A 19,843-nucleotide genomic window follows, 5' to 3' on the forward strand; every position below is an offset into this window, starting at 1 on the left:
TCGTATTTTTGGAAAGGAGCGAGCATTTAGTCCTCCATAATTAGACTTTTCCCAGAAGGACACGCTCATCTCTCTGACCGTCAAGTGAACCAGATCCTTCACGCATTGTACTCGGTGTTCTCTCATAATGTGTTAAACAACTTAGTAGGAATGAGACAAAATTAAGATAAAAATGTCAAAGCTGTTGTTAAATCTCAGAAGGCTGCTCTAAACTTAGAAAATGCAGTTATGTGCAGAAAAGTCGGTGCCAAATATATACTTGGTCAACTCTTTTGACAGTGTCAGGATTGTGAACGCTCCGACTCGGGGAGAGGAGATTGCTACAGAGAATGTGCCTGGGCTCAGCTTGGTGCTCCTTAGCCTGGGCGATGGAGGGTGGAATGCCCACCCAGCTGGGGCACCTCGGTGTGATGGGGCGCTTGGGAGGAAGCACCCAGAACTTTACCATGTAATTGTCCTTCCTACCTCCTTGTCCCCGTTCCTTTCAGATCAAGGGGCAGTCTTGTGCTATATTAAAAGGCAACTTTCAGCTTCTATAAACACACACACGCTCACATACACAGACGGAAAACTAGTCATCACACCCAAAAAAGATTTGGGTAGAAGGATGGTGAACAGGACAACAGATGGCAGGACCCATGTCCACCTGCTCTGGCCAAGATCGCTTCCCACGTGGCCAGTGACCCAGAGCCCTGCTGTGAGTTAGGACACGGTGGCACCTCAAAGTGGGTGCCCAGGCCTGAGGGCACAGCCACATCGGGAGCCACATGGTCCCACAGAGGCCAGAGGACTGCTGAGGTCAGACCCTGAGGCCCCATTTGCTCAGGACCATGGAGTCCTTTAGAACACAGTGGACAGAGGGCCCGCAGGCAAGCCCCCTCTAGAGGACCACTAGTGCCTGTCCCCTGCCACCTGCCTGCCTCCTGCACACACTGGCTTCACCTGCTCCCCCAAGCACCACATCCTCAACACACCCTGGCTTCCCAACGCGTGTGTGAACCAGGCGAGCAACTGGTCCCAGAGTGGGTTTCCGTGGTCTCAGAAAGCACCAAGGTTTCAAGGCAGTGGGTTTGGAAAGAAAGCATCCCGTCTTCCTCTGAGAGAATTGAAATGCTCACCCACAGTGTAGAGGCCTGAGGGGTCCAGTGGTCCTGACAACAGTAAAATGAGCTGGATGCACATTTCTGAGCTTATTCACTTCAAGAGTCTCTTGGCACACCCAGCTCACACCCCAGCTCTATTAGTATCCACACTTGTGTCCCCAATGCCATGGGAGGTTTGAAGGGGTGTGTGTTTCAGCCAGGCTAAGTTGCCTACACCCCAGGGGAGACCTGCCTGCTAGAAGGTCCTCGCTCAGGAGCCAGGCCAAGCCCGAGGCTCTGAAGAGCTGACACTGGTCCGCTCCAGCATGGTTGGGCTCTCCTGACCAGTCTTATTTAACTTCTATGCAGTGTACATCACGCAAAATGTGGGGCTGGATGAAGCACAAGCTAGAATCAAGATTGCTGGGAGAAATATTAATAACCTTAGATACGCAGATGACACCACCCTTATGGCAGAAAGTGAAGAAGAACTAAAGAGCCTCTTGATGAAAGTGAAAGAGGAGAGTGAAAAAGGTGGCTTAAAGCTCAACATTCAGTAAACTAAAATCATGGCATCCGGTCCCATCACTTCATGGCAAATAGATGGGGAAGCAACGGAAACAGTGAGACACTTTATTTTCTTGGGCTCCAAAATCACTGCAGATGGTGACTGAAGCCATGAAATTAAAAGACGCTTGCTCTGTGGAAGAAAAGCTATGACCAATCTAGACAGCATATTAAAAAGCAGAGACGTTACTTTGCCAACAAAGGTCTGTCTAGTCAAGGCTATGGTTTTTCCAGTGGTCATGTATGGATGTGAGAGTTGGACCATAAAGAAAGCTGAGTGCTGAAGAATTGATGCTTTTGAGCTGTGGTGTTGGAGAAGACTCTTGAGGGTCCCTTGGACTGCAAGGAGATCCAACCAGTCCATCCTAAAGGAGATCAATCCTGAATATTCATTGGAAGGACTGATGCTGAAGCTGAAACTCCAATACTTTGGCCACCTGATGCAAAGAACTGACTCATTGGAACAGACCCTAATGTTGGGAAAGATTGCGGGCAGGAGGAGAAGGGGACGACAGAGGATGAGATGATTGGATGGCATCACCGACTCGATGGACGTGAGTTTGAGTAAACTCCGGGAGTTGGTGATAGACAGGGAGGCCTGGCGTGCTGCAGTCCATGTGGTCACAAAGAGTCGGACACAACTGAGCAACTGAACTGAACAGAACTGACCAGTTAGTGCCCAGCCTTGCTGGCTGGGAGGTGTCTCCAGGACCATCCCTGGGAATGTGGGGTCCTATGTCCAGCCAGTACTGCTCAGTGATGCTCAACGAGCATTCTCAGGGGCCCGGCTCTCATTTTCCCATCATGGGAGCGGCTTCTGCCATGTCTGTCCTGCGTCTGTCCTCCCCACTCCTGAATCACCCACTAATCACTGGACTATGTGTAGGATCAGGGGCATTAATAGGTGTAAGAGAGATCTGCTAAGTCCTCTTGAAAAACAGCAAAAATAATAAACATTCAAGATGCTATAGAGTGAAAATATTGGGGGTGGAGACATCACAGCTCCTAAGAGTGAACTTGATCTCATGGAAGGTTGCCCTGAATTGCAACAGCTCTTTCTGGTGGCATAGAAGGTGTGTTGAAGACAATCCTTTCTGAAAGATCTGACTGCCTTACGAAAGTGTGTCCCTTCTCAGCACAGCCAGAGTTTTCAGGCCTTCTGCCCTGAGTTAGGGTCTCCTGCTCTCCAGAGAGAAGGGTCTTGGAAGGCTCTCCATACGATGAGGAGTCCATCCCTCTAGACGGCGGGGCAAGGGTCAGAGTTGCTGGGAGGAAGCATCTTCTCCACCAGGCATTTTGCCTGAGAGATGGTTGGTTAACAAAGGATCCCACGGGAATCCCAGGGAAGCTGCCAGAACCATGATTCTTGCTTCTTAATTCCACATGATGTAGATTCATATAGACTTAATTTCCCCAGAGTTGAAAAGACTCATCTGAACAACAAGCTACAAGCTACAGCCATTCTTAGATGCTTCTCACCTCGGCAGCACCCCCCCATGACGCTAGTGCAGATTTCAGTGTGCCTGGAGCAGCCCGGGGCCTGCTGCAGGATGTTCACGTAGATGCCCACTGAGTCTTGAGGCACAGCTACCCCTCTGGGAGGGACCCCGTGATGTCCAAGAGCTCAGGAGGACTTTATCTAGGCTGCGAAGTATAAAAAGATGCCCTCAAGTTGCTCAGATAAGACAGTTAGATAGCCTCGTCGACTCAATGGATACGAACTTGAGCAAACTGCAGGAGATGATGGACTGGGGACCCTAGCGTGCTGTAATCCATGGGGTCCCAAAGAGTAGGACACGACTTAGTGACTGAAAAACAGCAATGAAGTTGCTTGGAATGTGTTATCTTGATGTCCAAACCCTGTGGCTCTGTCTAGGGGGAGGCATGTGTCCCAGGACTGAACTTTAGACAAGGTCTCCACAAAGCCCCAGAGGCTGCTGCAGCGTTTGATGGGTCAGGAAGTGGGGGGGAGAGCAAGGAAACAGAGCGGAGACTCCCCAGAGGACCCCAAACGGGGACAAGCGGACTCGCTTCCACTAGAACCTGCGACTCTTAGAAGTGAGGGCTCCTTCTAGGAAATGACGGGGCACTCCGAGTTCTCTACACTGTGGTTGAGCTCCGTGAGCCGGGAGTGACATCCGGACCATTCTCAATGTTAGAATCACTAACGCTGGATGCAGAGATGCGGTGTCCCTTTAGGAAAAACACAGACTGTTGCCTTAGCTCCTCTGAAGAAGACGGAAGAAGAGCAGGTGGAAGCTTAAACAAGTGGGAGATTTGAGAGTTCCTCCTGTCTTTTAGCCCTGTCTGCTTGTACCCCACCATTCAGCCATCCTGTGGGAAATAAGGAAGGAGAAGGAAGTTTCGACAGGATGACAGAAAGCAGAGAAGATCCAGCAGCAGCCAGCAATTCTGCGGGGAAACTGGATGCCGAAATCCAGAAGCGAAGCTGGGAGGAGACGCAGGATGTGGACGGGGAAGACCTGAGGCTGAGGAAGACTGACACCCAAGCCTGGCTCAGAGCAGGTCAGAGAGGGACGTGAAGGTTGCTAAGCTGTTCAGTCATGTCCGACTCTGCAACCCCACGGACCGTAGCCCGCCAGGCTCCTCTGCCCATGGGATTCTCCAGGCAAGAACACTGGAGTGAATTGCCTTGCTCTCTTTCAGGGGATCTTCCCGACTCAGGGATCAAACCCGTGTCTCTTATGCCTACTGCATTGGCAGGCAGTTTGTTTACCCCTAGCACCACCTGGGAAGGCCCAGGGAGGTACATGCTCCCCCCGAGAGAAAGAGGCCAGGACTGGGTTGAATTGAGACTTTGCTTGTGTCCACTGTGTTTGGGGGGGCCTGCAGGTGACCCTGTTTGGCCAGGACCATTGTGGCTTTAACACTCAAAGTCCGTAATCTGGGGCCCTTCTCTGCAACAGAGTGGGGTGACCAGCCCTTCACCCTGCCCTCGTGGAGAAAGGCTCCGATGGAGCAGGATGCTCAGGTGCCCCCCCTTTCCTCCACGTTCTCCTTTCCTCCTCCATAAATACGTACTGCATGTTTATAGCAGTGAATAAGGAGACACGTGGCTCACAGTGTCAGGGTAAACAGTACTCCCGAGACTCATGTCCACCTGGAACCTCGGAAGGTGACCTTAATTAGAAATAGTCTCTGCTGATCTAACTAGTGAAGATGAGGTCATGCTGGATGGGGGTGGCCCTAATCCAATGACTAGAGTCAGCTATGAGGGGGGAAAAGAGAGAAGCCCGCGGATGATGGGCGGAGGTGGGAGAGAGGTGCCCACAAGCCAAGGAATGTCAAGCAGTGCTGGGAACAAGCAGGCACAGCAGAGGCCAGGAGGAATCTTCTCTAGGGCCTTCAGAGGAGGTGTGACCCGGCCAACAATCCCTATCAGAACCGTGAGAGAAGAAAGTTCTGCTATTTTAAGCCACTCAGTCTGTAGTAATTGGTGCCAGCAGTCACAGAAACCATAATCACCCTGTCTTTTTTGGTCCCAATCTAGACTGCTTCCCACTATCTTTTGGTGATTCCTTTCGATTCTATGAAATAAAACCGGGGGGATTCTCTCAGGTGGCACAGTGATAGAGGATCCACCTGCCAAAGCAGGAGATGCAGAATGGAATGGGTTCCATCCTCAGGTTGGGAAGATTCCCCTGGAGGAGGAAATGGCAACCCACTTCAGTGTTCTTGCCTGGAGAATCCCATGGACTGGGGAGACTGGCGGGCTGCAGTCACAAAGAGTCGGACACAACTTAGCCATTGAACATGCACGCAGGCTTAAAAAGGCAGACCCAGCTGGCTTGGACAGGTCCAGTGGATGTGAAACTTGCCCCTGGATGCTCAGACAAGACCCATTTCCCAGAGTCCTGAGACAAGGAGCCAGATGAACACACCTGATTGTGGCATCTGGCAGGAGGCACTGGTCATTTGGTCAACCTTTAGTCCAGCCTGTGTGTGGGCATCTCCAGTGGAGCCCTAGTAAGACGGGGGTACCCAGAGGCTTCTGGGAGCTACTGAGAAGCATCTGCTTGGCTGAAAGGATGGAGGGGCATCCAGAGCTCCACCTACATTTCTCCATGTCCTCAAGGAACTTTGACACAAGACACATGGTCAGTGTCCCTGGAGGCATTGTCCTCCGCTTCTCCTCCCCAGACTTCTGGGTCCTGGTTCACAGGGTTCTAAGTGGCTCTTCCCATGGTAAAATGTGAGGACCCATCTGAGAACACTGAGAAGCTTGTGCCCTCATTGTGGGCTCTTCCTTTTTGCCTGGGAGAGAGTCTTGGTCTTGAATAGTGTGTCAGTCAGGGTTCTCCAGAGAAATAGAACATAAAGAAGATGGGTGGATGGATGGATGGATGAGTGGATGGGTGGATGGATGGTTGGGTGGGTGGATAGATGGATAGATAGATAAATGATAGATAGACAGATAGATAGAGACTGAGACACCAAAACAGCAAAAACTGAGAGAAATGGATGGCTAGTCCCCATGTTTTAACAGAAGTCCAACACAGCTATCTTCTATATATTCATCTATCATACTTTCCATACATAGCTATATATAGATATAATGTTATATTAACCAATTTTTTTTAACAAAAATAGATTTTCTTTAAGAAATTTGTGGCTCAGATGGTAAGGAATTCACCTGAAATGCAGGAGACCTGGGTTTGATCCCTGGGTCGGAAAGACCAGTATTCTTCAGAAATCCCATGGACAGAGGAGCTTGGTAGATTTCAGCCCATGGGGCCACAAAGAGGCTAACAAGGAATTAGGACCCATAGTTGTGAGGCTGACAAGCCTGAAATCCACAAGATAAGCCAATAGTCTGGAAATTCAGGCAGGAGCGGATGGTCTGTCTGGAGGCAGAACTCCTTCTTCTCTAGGAATCCTCAGGAATATCTGAGAAGACACAATCATGCTAGCGTGAAATTCATATGGAAGGAAGCCCTTCATGATAGACTCTGCAGTGATGACCTCTGTAGGAAATCAAACCTGGGAGGAGCATTCAATTATTATCTGGCCTTCTTGAGATTAAACAGTTCAAAAACCCAACTCTTTAAGCAGTTTATGGATGGGAACCCAAAGGAACCATTCAGGTACAGCCTGTGTCCATCGGCCAGGCCACACGCTGGGGAGGCTTTGTTGATTCAGTGAAGGAGCTTTTTGAGTGCGTGCGTGTTTGGTAAAAGTTCAGCAGTGATGCCTAAATCCTAGCAACTACTATAGAACCCCAGCCCGTTGTCTGGCAACCCCTAAAGATAGAGCTTTCCAGACAGGGAATCATGAGGCCGGCCGTAGTTCCGAATACGCGACCCAGGTCAGGCCTGCTAAAAAACTGATAACCTATTTGCATAGCACCGCGCTTGAGGTAATGAGCCAGCAGTGCCCCTTTCCCCTTTATCTCTGTACATCCACTCCATGCCCTGCCCAGTCGTTGAGAAGCCCCAGACTTGTTTGTTTTATCTGAGCAAACAGTGGCTTCCATTATGAACTTGCTTCAGCTCTTCCGAAACCTTGGAAAGGGCACACACAACATATATTTTGATAGTTAGGACCGCTGTGAGCCCAAAAACAGGCGCTTCCGATAACTCAATGATTCTGAGTAGCTGCCACATATTTTTAACAGACTGTTCACTGGGACGGAAACAGTCTAGTCACAGGTATAGGTGTAAATAAAGATGTAGCTGATGCAGAGATATTGATGCAGATATAAATTTAGATATTAATACAGATACAGATATGCATGTAATTTTACATTTACATGTAGAGAGAAAGGCAGAGATGTAAAATTAACATTTATTTTATTAAGCAAACACACTGGGGTGACCTTTTTAAAGGTTGTTTTGATGTGGACAATTTTTAGTCTTTATTGAATTTGCTGTAGCATTGTTTCTGTTTTCTGTTTTGTTCTTTTGGGCACAAGGCAGGTGAGCTCTTGACTCCCGGGCCAGGGATCGGTCCTGCATCGCCCGCATTGGAAGGCAAAGTCTTCAGCACTGGAATGCCAGGGAAGCCCCATGAGGGCCATTTTGGTTTTCTTTTTAGCTTTTTATTTCTATTGGGGTATAGTAGATTAACAAATAATGCTGTGATATTTTCAAGTGAACGGGGAAGAGACTCAGCCATACGTATACATGCGTCCATTCTTCCCCAAGCCCCCTCCCTTCCAAGCTCCCACTGTGATGACCCTGCACAGAGTGGCATGTGCTGGGCGGGAGGTCCTTGTTGGTTATGCATTTACACTTTACTAGCAGTGTGTGCGTGCCTATCCCAAACTCCCTAACTATCCAGGGCCATTGTGAATCACAACTTTTCATAGAGTATTTCATTGGAACACAAAATTTGAGAAAATGTGAAAAATTAGCACAACTGCTTGGTATGTATTTACAGTTTTTATTCTACAATATGATAAATCACCTAATTATACAGGTCTGCTCCATGCATTGCTTGTCACTGTCTTGTGCACCAAACAAACTGTAAACAACAAACACTCAGACAATGAATGGCTGTTGCTCCCTTTGCTTTAATAGAAGATTAACGTCTCCACTGTTAATTTAATGGTTACGACAGCAACTATATTAATGGTAGGGACATTGACGCTACACTTCTATTTTAATGCAAATGTGATGTGAATTGGTCTATGCTTATCAGAAGAGATAAGGTACATAAAAACTGAATGTGTGCCTTGTTTTTCACTTTGAAATTAAATCATTGCTCACTGAACCAAACTACTTGGTTTTGTGGGTAGCTTGTGCTTGCAGAAAGGTGTGTGGACACGCAGGCATCACAGCAGCTCTGTAACAGCCTGACTCCCCTCCTTCCCTCTGTGATAACTCTCCATTTTGCAGCAACTCTCCAATCAGGTGATCCACTCTGTTTTGAAGGAACTGTCTTTCTTATTCAAAAATCTGGAAAAAAAAAAGTATTCAGTGTTGTAAAGAAAAAAATCCCTTCTTCTTGTTTTCAAGAAGCCATACATGTTTTCTTTTTAATTGCCCAACATGTTAGCACAATTTTATTTTACATAAAGCCAATATTTATTCCAGTGTAAATATTGCCCAGGGATGTTTGGGGTAATCTATAATGCACAGGAGAGCTGCTGCAAGGACCATTAGTACAAGTGTATTTGAAACCCAGCCATGGATGTTCCTGGATCGGGTTTCATTTTTCTTTGCATCTCGCCCTAAAGAATAATGATGCTCACCCTTCAGTAGTGTTGCGTTGCCAGGAAATCTGTGGCACTGACACTAGAGTGATCTGCTCCAGGAACACTAATCTCCAAAGGTGGTACATCTGGCAAGACGGTCTTAATAAACCTGATATTACGTGGGCAAACACAAATCTTTGAAAGAAGATCATTTAAACTCATTTTGAAAAGCATCATGTTAGCTCATGTATTTTGTCTTCCTCTTTGCTTCACAAAAGCAGTTCAGGCAAATGCAGTCTCTCAAGGAGTAGGTGTCCCAGAGACATCACCGACCACAGGGCAAGTCAGAATCCAGAGCTCTTTGGTAACAAAACAGAGAATGCCCAGGACGTCTCATTGACACACCTAGGTCAGACTGTCTTGCCCCAAACCACTTACGTATAAAACAGCCATGATGCCTTCATCGCATTAGAGCAAGTGTGTGTACCTGCAGTCTGGAGGCAGGCACCAGCCCCACGGGGCTGAATGTCACCTCTTGGCTTAGCCCTCCTCGCAGGCCAGGGACCTTCCAGGCTGGAAATGCAGGTGCCGTGCTGTCTGGCTCTGGGTCCCAAAGACCCTGCCGGCAAGGCTCACCTTCACCTGTGCATCCCTCCTGGGCTCTGAGGACGCGAAGCCAGGAGTTTTCATCAGCAGAACATCTTTTTGTTTCTCTAGCTTCACTTGTTTAGAAATCGAAAGGAGGCTTTTTTGTTTGCTTTTGTTTCAGAATTTAGTTTTTCCAGATTTCTCACCTTTGATTCAATAATTAGCCAGACAAACAATCTATGAGGGCTTCTCTGGTGGCGTAGGTGGTAAAGAATCTGTCTGCAATTCAGGAAACCCAAGTTCGATCCCTGAGTCGGGAAGATCCCCTGGAGAAGGGAATGGCAATCCACTCCAGTATTCTTGCCCGGATAATCCCATGGACAGAGGAGTCTGACGGGCTACAGTCCACGGGGTTGCAAAGAGTTGGACACGACTGAGCGACTAATTCACAGAGGGGCACTGGTGAGAGAGCAGCCAGCAAAACCTGGATGGAGGTTGGCTCTGGAGAAACGGCTGGCACCGTCTGAGTAATCTCTGAGATTCAAGCCAAGAATCTATTTTGGTTAAATTATATGGAAAATGGAAACAAATCTGTCCCAAGCCATTAGATGTCTCTGGTCTTCACTTCGGCTCTCCACTGGGATGTCGCTGCCCAAGACGGACTCGGAGCTCAGGCAGATTCAAGACCCAACCTCAGGAAACCCCTTGGACATGTGACAGACTTCGGCCAAGGGAGGGCGTGGGCAGAGACAGCACCTCTCACGCAGCACGTGACTGGTACACAGCGCGTTGTGTTAGGAGCGTGATTCCCAGTGATGTAGGGTAGGGCCTATCTGTCATCGTCTCCTAGTTAACAGTCTTCTTGCTTTAAGTGACTGTCATACTTCCAGGTGATAAGATTCACCTGGAAACGTCGTGATTTGTCTTAATGAAAGTGACTCAGAAAGTGAGGCTTTGAAGTGAGTGTGCGGTCAGGGTCAGATTACGTGCTTTGAGTTTAGAGATTTTTTGAGCAGTTCTATTTTTTGGATTGATATTTCATAACTCTCATTAGAGAATTTTCAAAGGACAAAGAGAAAATGTATGTATTTAAAATGCGATTTATGCTAAATACATACTCAGTCGCTCAGCTGTGTCCGAAACTTTGAGGCTCCATGGGCTATAGCCCACCAGGCTCCTCTGTCCATGGGACTGCCCAGGCAAAAGTACTGGAGTGGGTTGCTATTTTCTTTTCCAGGGGATCTTCCCAACCCAGGGATCAAACCTGAATCTCCTGCATCTCCTGAATTGGCAGGTGGATTCTTTACCTGGGAAAGCACACACAAACACACAAAATGTTATTTTAATAAAATAGAATTTGCTTTACCTTCAATTACCATTTGGGTCCTTTGGATCCTTTTATAAACTCTAAAATAAAAATAGGGATCTTATTTTTTTTTTCCTATATTTTGAAGCATTTCACCATTTTAACATTCTAGGAATTTTTGTATATTCTTTCAAACTATCCTTTAAAAAACTAAAATGATAAACATAGAATGATGGGATGACCTAGAAGGATAAAAAGTAATAAAATAAATTGCTATTATGTCATCGTCCTTTGCTTTTTCATTGTGTGTTTAGTGTTCAGAGTGTTTGTTTTCCCAGAATTTGTGAAACTGAACTGACACTTTCTTTGTACTTTGTTTTAGGTTTATTGAAAATATTTAAGAGTTCAGAAGTTTTCAGATTCTGCCCAAAATGGTAGAAAGAAAAGAGATGAAAGTGAAAGAGTTTTCACCATAATTAGGCAACTCGGAAGGTTACCACATTGATGTCAGCTCTCTGAAATCTCAGAGTATGTGCAAATGACCTAAATGTGTTTTCTCAAACTCAAGACTCTATGAGTGAGCAATGCATCCTGCAGACGAAGGGGAGACGTGGTGCTATCACCCAGCGGGCCACCCAACAGCAAGGGTTCCATCAGGCAGCTGACCGGGACAAGGGCCTGCACCTGCCTGTTTGGCTCAATGGACAGTGATGGTAACCTCTCAACTTTTATCATCCTGATGGTGTTTTTGCATGAAAATGTACTTAATATGGTTCTTAAGTGGACAAATAGTAGGTATGTGTGTATATAAAATGATTGGAAGAAAACATATAGTAAAACTGAAAAAAATCATTAGATTTATTCTTTCAATTAAGGATTATAAAACTGAAAATGAAAATTGTTTGAAACTATGGAGCAACAAAGATGGCCACTTTCTCTCTTCAAGAAATTATGAGGTGTCCAAAATTTCAAAAACTTCCTTAAATATTGTGTTTGAATGGTGTGAACTCAAAAAAGAACTCAAAGAAAGCCATGATAATCTAGAAACTCTCAGAGAAATAATTAGAATTTGTCATCAGTTTTTGCAGGAAAGTTTTGTTCCAGGTTCATACAAGCAGTTTCATGAGCTGATGGTGTGTTCAGAGGACTGATCCGTTTCACACATGTAGACCCGCACACTGGAACGCACGAAACTGAAGCGCAAGCTTGTCTGCTGTTCAGCACAGGGAACTCGGCTCGATGTTACGTAACAACCAAACAGGAGAGAATTAGACAAAGAGCGGATGCATGTTTATGTATAATGGAGTCCCTTTGCCCAGCATTGTTAATCAACTGCACTCCTGGAGAATCCCGTGGACAGAGAAGTCTGCCGGGCTACAGTCCACGGTCACAAAGAGTCAGAGACAACCGAGCGATTTCCACTTTCCCCTTCATACTCCAGTATAAAATGAAATGTTTTTTAAAAATGCAGGTTTGCAATGCTAAAGTTCTTGTCATTGTAAATTATTTATAAAATGATTTAAAATACAGACAAATAAAGAGGGGAAAGATCCATTGTGCCAAGATGATAAATGGGGATGACTATTCCTGGCATCCTGAGCATATTAGTCAGGGTTCTCCGGGGAGACAATAAGAGACTTTATAGATATATACACGGGAGTGGGGGGGAGACAGAGAGAGAGGGAGAGAAGGAGGGAGGGAGACAGAGAGACTGATGATAAGGAATCCCCTTGGCTTGTGTGGCTGCGGGGCTACGAAGTCCCAGTCTTCAGTGGGAGGCTGGACGCACAGCTCCTGTCTAGCCGTGGGGCCTGAGAGCAGGAGAGCTCGTGGTGCCCACCCCGGCCTGGGTGCAGGTCCACCGTTGGAGACCAGTGTCCCGGCTAGAAGACAGCCAGGCAGAAATGCCTCTCTCACTCAGCTATTTGTTCAAATCAGGGTCCCAGCAGGCTGGGTGATGCCCACCCTCACCATGGGTCTTCCCAGGTGGTAAAGAACCCGCCCGCCCGTGCAGGAGACTCGAGAGACCCAGGTTTGATCCCTGGATGGTGAAGATCCCCTGGAGAAGGAAATGGCAACCCACTCCAGTATTCTTGCCCAGCGAATCCGTGGGGTCACAGTCAGACACGACTGAGCACAATGCCACCCTCACTGCAGAGGGTGATATGTTTTCTCAGATGCTAACCTCATCCAGAAACACAGTCACACCCCGAGTAACACTGAACCAGACATCCAGGAGCCCTGCGGCCCATGCAAGCTGACGCGCGGTGGCCCCTGGCGTCTGGAAAGGATGCCCCGGGGCGAGTCACTTCAGTGGCTCTGGGAGACGGCAGCCCCGGTGGTCACACGTTCCGGAACACAAGCGCCAGCACACAGTGACGGGCACGTGGGGGCATCTGATCGGGTGCAGGGGCCTCACTTCCCGGGGGACACAGAATAAGGAGTGAACGTGGCTGATACAACAGCAGCTCCACATCGTTAGAGCAAGGCCAGTGCCAAGGGGGTCCCGGAAGGAGGAGAAGCGCAAGGACAGAGGAAGGGGGGGCGCTGGGTCAGGAGGGGGCTTTGGGGGGCAGAGGAGGGGCAGAGGGCAGGCCTGGGTGGGAGGAACCTGTTGATTCGTTCCCTGGTGAGTCTTGGGTCAGAAAACAGGAGAATGCCCAGAAACATCATCCGGTAGGCTGCTGATTCTGACACTCCTTCTCACAGAGGACTCGGGGTGGGCAGAGGAGCCAGGTGGACCTGGGAAGACCCTGAGGGCCTGTCCTGTCTGGAGCACGGTGTCTAGAGACGCAGCGGGGTCCAAGCCCACTTCACTTGCCCTCGGAGGACGGAGGTGGTGGCCACACACCGCCTGGGAGTCACAGTACTCCCAGGCCCGGGGGTTCCCTGACTGTCCTCTGCTACACCCTCAGCCCGATGGGACCCGCACTCCTCCCCTGTCCGCTGACCTCCCTCCTGACAGCTCCAGGACCCAAGCCCCAGCCAGACCAGCTGTCAGTCCCCGTCCTGGGCCCTCCCCACGCTGTGCTCAGGATCTGGGGTCCTCCTCGGGGCCCCCTCACTCTCACTCTGCCCGGGACTCTCTCCACTCATCAGCCTGGCTTTGGACGAAGGCCGTCGCCCCTGGCCTTGTCCTCCTGGGAGGCGAGGGGATGAACCAGGCCGGGCTCTGTGCCTCCTCTGGGGCCCCTCTACCAGGCCGCTTCTTCCAGGGCCTTTGGACGGGGCTGTGTGGATGGGACGGCGGAGTGGGGCATGCTGGAGGCTCCGGGGTTGGTGCCAGGGTCAGCATGCCGGGATTCCCCAGGAGTATGTTGCCACAGCGTGTCTGAGTCCAGAGGGCCGGGGAAGGGCACCTCAGGGCTGGGCTTCCCCAAACTGCCCCAAACTTGAGGCCTCGCACACCTGGACTTGCCTCGGGGGAGGAGGGCCAACCTGAGTCCCAGAGTTGACGTGGCTGACCCACCGTCCGTGTGTTCACATCATGACACCACTCTGGAGGTGCTCACTAGGAGCCGCCCGCTCTGTGCACACAGTAGGTGAGCAATAGAATTTCAGAGGCAGAATCTCACTATTTAACTAAAATGCAGTGATTCTGCAAATCCTTTGAAACAACCCCAGAGCCTGCGGAGGGCGTGGGGACAGAGGAGGCAGGTTGGGTCAGGGCTCTTTCTTCACCTGATTTCCTTCTGATTTGTGTCAGAGCCTGAGAATAGAAGTGTCCAGAAAGCCCACTTTGCTTTGTCAAAGTAATGGAATTCTGTTTGGGTCTTCAAGATTCTAAGGAGAGTAAATGGATCTTTGATGAAAACTTGTGCGCTGGAAAAGCAGAGTTCTTTAAGCCTTTATCCCCCAGTTCTGATACCTTTCCTCTTTCTCTCTGAATCTGCTTACCTCAAAGCTTATAGGAATGTTTTCTTAAAAAAAAAAAAAAAAAAAGAAAGTAAAGAAGAAAGAAAGAAAAAGGAAGGAAGGAAAGATGGAAGGGAGGGAGGGAGGGAGAAGAGAGGAAGGAGAAAAGAAAAAGAATCATGATACATGACTAATATTTGCACATCAAAATATTTTACTTTGATGTGCAGACACAGATTTGCAAAAAAATAATAGTAAAACAGTAAAGGAAACAAAATTCAAAACCCAAGTAACTATTTAAAAAATCAATGCAGTAGCTAATGTCTATAAGTTCTGTATATGTTGTCACATTTTCTACTAGTGAATATACATCCATTTTCTGTTTAAAGCACACTGCACATTTATTCTTCATCTCCAAGGCAGTATATCAGGTGAATTGCTTTCTGCTAACATTCACGTCCACATAGAACTTCCGAATGTAGCCTTACTTGGAGGTGGGGTCTTTGCAGATGTAATAAATTAAGATGAAGTCATACTGGAGAAGGTGGGCCCCAAACCAGTGACTACTGTCCTTGTAAGAAGGTGGGACCACGCAGACCAGACCATAAGTACAGCCACAGGGAGACACGGGGAGAAACCTGCGGGACCCGGGGGCAAGGCTGGGAAGCACAGGTCCGCCGCCCTGGGGGAAGCCGGAGGAGGCACCCAGGGAACCTCCCCAGGGCTCCCGGGGGAGCTCGAGCTCGGCAGTGCCAACACCTGATGTCTGACCACTGCAAGCGAGTAAGTGTGGCTTCAAGCCGCCCAGTCTGTGGTCATTCACTGCAGCGACAACAGGAGACTGGCCCAGCTGGCCCCTCAGCTCGCATGCCCGCCAAGCCACGGCACTTCTGTGCAGAGGAGCACCAGGTACCAGGGAGCCCCCACAAGCAAGGTCCACCAAGAACGGGCATGGTCCCCGTTGGGCCCGGTGCACAGGTAGGCTCCCTCCATCAAGCCTGGTGCGCAGAGAGTTCACCGGGCGAGCAGCTGCCTAGCAGACCCTTCAGTGGCCACCTCTCCCCTCTCAGCATCCTTGGGACGGAGCGCACAGACTCAGAGCCCCCGGGAGACTCACCTGGAGTTTGGGGATGCTCAGCGGCAGCGGGGCAGGGAAGCACAGACAGAATCAGGGTGCTTCCGGGGCCGGCCTTCCGCTCTGCAGGAACGTGAGGCCTCCAGCGATGGGACCGGCCTCCGCTGCCTCCGCATCACCGCACTGCTGTGCAGAGTCCGGGGAGGGACCCCCAAGGGCCAGGAGAACCCACGCAGGGTGCCAGGCCCCGTGGCTCCCCTTAGTCAGAGGACACTCAGGACCAGGCCGACTTAAGAGGCTGGTGGCTCGTTTGATGCCTGGAACCACGTTCATCTCTAAGTTCAATGATGAGGCTGGGGACTTAACAAAAAAGGGGTTTCTGCAGACATGGATGTTTGGATCAAGTCTTTTTTTTCTTCCTTTTTCTTTTTTAAGACCTAAGTCATGGGAAAGATTGAATTTGTGTCTTTCTCTTTGCAGCTTCCCCTCGGGGTGTAATTTGCTTAATGCCCCTAGTCCTGACCTGAAATCGCTGCAGGGAATGGCTTACAGGCGGGCCCCCAGCCTTGTGCGCCAGGAGCAGGCTCCCGGGGCGGTCGGGCAAACCCTGCAAGGTTGCCTTGGGTCCCCCTGAGGAGGCCCTGACTTCCAAGCAAGGGGCTCCTGCAGGGGAGGCCCCCCCAGAGGGCAGCCCTGAGGACATGGAGGTGCCTGGAATCACCCCCGAAATCAGAACCACTGAGCTGTATGCAGTGAGGATGCCGAAGGCCCACAGAGAGTGTGCAGAAAGTTCCAGAAGAATTTGGAAATGTGCTGGGCATACAGACACACACACAGACACGCGCGCGCGCGAACATTTACATGAGGCTTTATTTCATCTGACATTTGTAAGAAACCAAGGATCTTAAATACACAAATGCACCGAATCTTAGCAACAAATACACAAGTCCCTCCCCTGGGCAGCAGGCCTGAGCCTCTGTGTCAAACACACCACACTGCGTCCATGTAACCTAACCCATCTCCTGAGGCTGGAGAGAAATTACCCTCCAAGGCAGTGCAGTGGCCGTCACAAGGATTCATTATCTACTGGAAAGAACACTGCTATTCTAACACCCATGTTCAGGATAAGACGTGATGACTGACAGACCAGGTTTTCTGCGGATTTTACTATATGTAGCTCTTATACTTCAAGTTGCTTAATTAGACTCCTGGCTGATCAGAAGTCACATAATGATGGGTTGTGCTAATTATGGAGTTATTCTGTAGGACCAAAATTAATACTTTCATTGTATAGTATAAATAGGTATTAGGCAGACCACATTTTTTTAGAAAACCAAAGTATTTAAATACTTAAAAGGGCTGGTTCCCACAGATGGTAGATATTTTTAAATGGTACTCTATGAAACTTGTAAATATTATGTACATTATTTTTGAATAAACGTATGCCCAAGATGAGAAGATTTTGGATGAGAAAATTTTGATTAGAGAGGAATTTATTCTCCCAGAAGAGACTTAGAGTTAGGAAGTCCAATCCAGAGAAGAGGTCTAACTCCAGACATCCCCCATCCCTCACTCTAACCCTGGTCAAATTACCCTGTGCTTCTCATCAATTTGCCTTTATTCTTCAATGCTGGCTAGACATTCAGAGGCTTTAATGACCTTCTGCTGATCTGGTCTTTATTTAAAGCTGTGATATTTCATTTATTATGAATTTGTTGGAGGCAGTTTTATTTTCTTTTGAATATTGCAGTGAAATATGAATTATCCTGATGACCAAGGATGTTGGCACCTCCTTAAATCTGTTATTGTTGTTTGGTCTCTAAGCTGTATCCAGCTCTTTGCGACCCCATGGACTGCAGCACGTCAGGCTTCCCTGTCCTTCCCCATCTTCCAGAGCTGCTTAAACTCAAGTCCAATGAGTTGGTGATACCATCCAATCATCTCATCTTCCATTGGCCCCTTCTCCTGCCCTTAATCTTTTCCAGCATCAGGATCTTTTGCAATGAGCCTTAAATCTGAGTGCTGTATAAATGCACGTCTGCATGGCTGAGGAGCCTCAGGGTGGCCACTGTAGTACTGGGCTATACAAGGCACATCCACTGGGCCAAGCCTTCCTCTGGTTGCACCAATGAAATTGAAAATAGCATTATTTTCTTTTTCATTTTGTACTCTCCTTCCAACATCCTTATAGTATTCTTCCAGAACTCCAAAAGACAGATAAGTAAAAAAGCAATTATTCACATTTCTGATATTTAGATAGTTTCACAAACATAAATCATAGAGAAATGACAATGATCAGTGTATGGAAAAGTGTCTGATTGCACCCATTGTTTCCAAAAAAATTCTTACAGGGATTATATTTTTATTGTTCTTTATTGACATCACTCTACCTAATTAAACATTGTCTGCCTTTTAAATTCCATGAATGACAATACATAAAATGACAACATATTCTCCATTTATGCTAATCGTTAAGGCTATAAATACTAAAGCTCTCCCATGAAAGGACAAAGATAAGAAATTTGGCAGCATTCACACATTTCTCTTTACTTCTAACCACTCATTATTAAATGCTTACTAAGTGGCTGCCATGAGCCCGTGGCAGCACTAAGTTTCTGCAGAAAAAGTGCTGAGTGAGAGAGGCATAAATTCTACCTTCCTGGAGCTTATAGTCTGTGTGGTCCTATGCTATTCTATATGAAGGAGCTAGCTACGCGTGTTTTTCACAGCATTTCCTACACTTTAACTTTGAAGATTTATAGAAGAATATTTTACATTAATAGATATCTATCCAAAATGTGCATTAAATATTTTATATACAGACACACACACACACTTACAAGGGTGTGAAAGGAACTCTAAAAGTTCAAAATAAGAATTCTGAGAATTCTTGTAAAAAAAGACTATATATATTTATATATGTGTGTGTATAACTGAATCAATTTATTGTATATCTGAGACTAATAAAACATTGTAAATCAACTGTATTTCAATAAAACTTCAGAAAAATGAAAGAAAAAATAATTCTGGAAGATATCCAACAACAAGCAAGTCACGAGAAAGAACACTAGGGAACAGAAAAATTAAGTAATCGTAACACTGGATTCCAAGGTGCCTGGCCTATGAAATCTTTTTTTCTATGTCTACTCCATTAATTTTTTAAAAAATCTCTGTGGTTGTATTTCTAGAAAGAGACCAAATTTAAATGACTGATAATGAGCTGGATTTGCTCCGCTTTTCCTTTATAAATGTTTTGCTTTTCCTTTATAAATCCTTTATAAATGTGCATCACCCAGTGCTTCAGTGGGCTAAAGAGACAAACATGGCAAAATTCAGTCCTCATTTGTTTTCAATATGTTTGGGAGTCAGTTACTAACTGGGGAGACCGTGGACCAAGGCAAGGCAGTGAAAGACTACATCTGAGAATGTTCCCTCCACAGATGATGGAGAAGGACCAGCATCGTGAATTTTCAAGTAAGGAACAAATTATTTTCAAAGAAAAAATGTGTTAGTTCCAAGCCTATCAACTAGCTGACATAGGGTTTAGTTACTAGAGGCACAAAATCCCAGACATTCAGCCTCTCTGAGAGTAAATAAGGGTCCCTCAGTGATATTAAGGACATCCAATCAACAAAATTCACCTTTTTTCTTTTTAGCCTCAGTTTCCTCATCTACCAATTTTATGGATTTGTATGAGATATTTTCTAGGGCCTTGCTCCTGCAAAAAATCCATGGCTTAATAGTTTTAGTAAACAAAAGGTGATAGAACAATTTTTTTCTATAAAAAAAGTTTTAAAGTGTATTTTTTCTGGACGTTTGTAGAATGTAACTGAAAGTGCACTGATATTTTCAGGAAAGCACTTCCTGATCAGAGAGAAGCTCGCGTGAGCTCTGGTCCTGAGATGCCAGCCACACTCTTCGCTTAATCTGTTTGCCAGAGGAGGTGGAGGCGCCCCGTCGCGGGCCCCCGAAGCTGGCATCTGAGGGCCTCCCCTCCATCAGCGAACACACAGCCGATGAGAGCCTTAAAGGTCGCAGTTTGAGTGTCTTTTTCCAACCACACCTGACAATATGCCAGTTCAGGAAGTTTATTGTTCATTTAAAATTTGTCAGTGTTTTGGCCTGGGTTTGGAATAATCTAGCAAAATTATTCAGCTCTTTTATTTTTCTTTTCTCTCATGTAAAATAAAGATATTTTAAATTTTTGTGGATAA

The 19,843-nt window shown here is 47.2% G+C and overlaps 1 long non-coding RNA gene across 1 annotated transcript; it reads left to right on the top strand.

Annotated features, from left to right (window-relative positions):
• Window positions 1-6,928: 6,928 nt before the first annotated feature.
• LOC145516326 (uncharacterized) lies at window positions 6,929-12,251 on the top strand. Its single transcript, XR_014061302.1, has 2 exons — window positions 6,929-7,026; window positions 11,082-12,251. It is a non-coding gene; the product is annotated as an uncharacterized LOC145516326 (long non-coding RNA).
• Window positions 12,252-19,843: the final 7,592 nt, after the last annotated feature.

The sequence above is a fragment of the Giraffa tippelskirchi genome, chromosome 8 (genome assembly GCF_054371585.1).
Source record: "Giraffa tippelskirchi isolate mGirTip1 chromosome 8, T2T-mGirTip1v1.2.pri, whole genome shotgun sequence".
Lineage (NCBI taxonomy): Eukaryota > Metazoa > Chordata > Mammalia > Artiodactyla > Giraffidae > Giraffa > Giraffa tippelskirchi.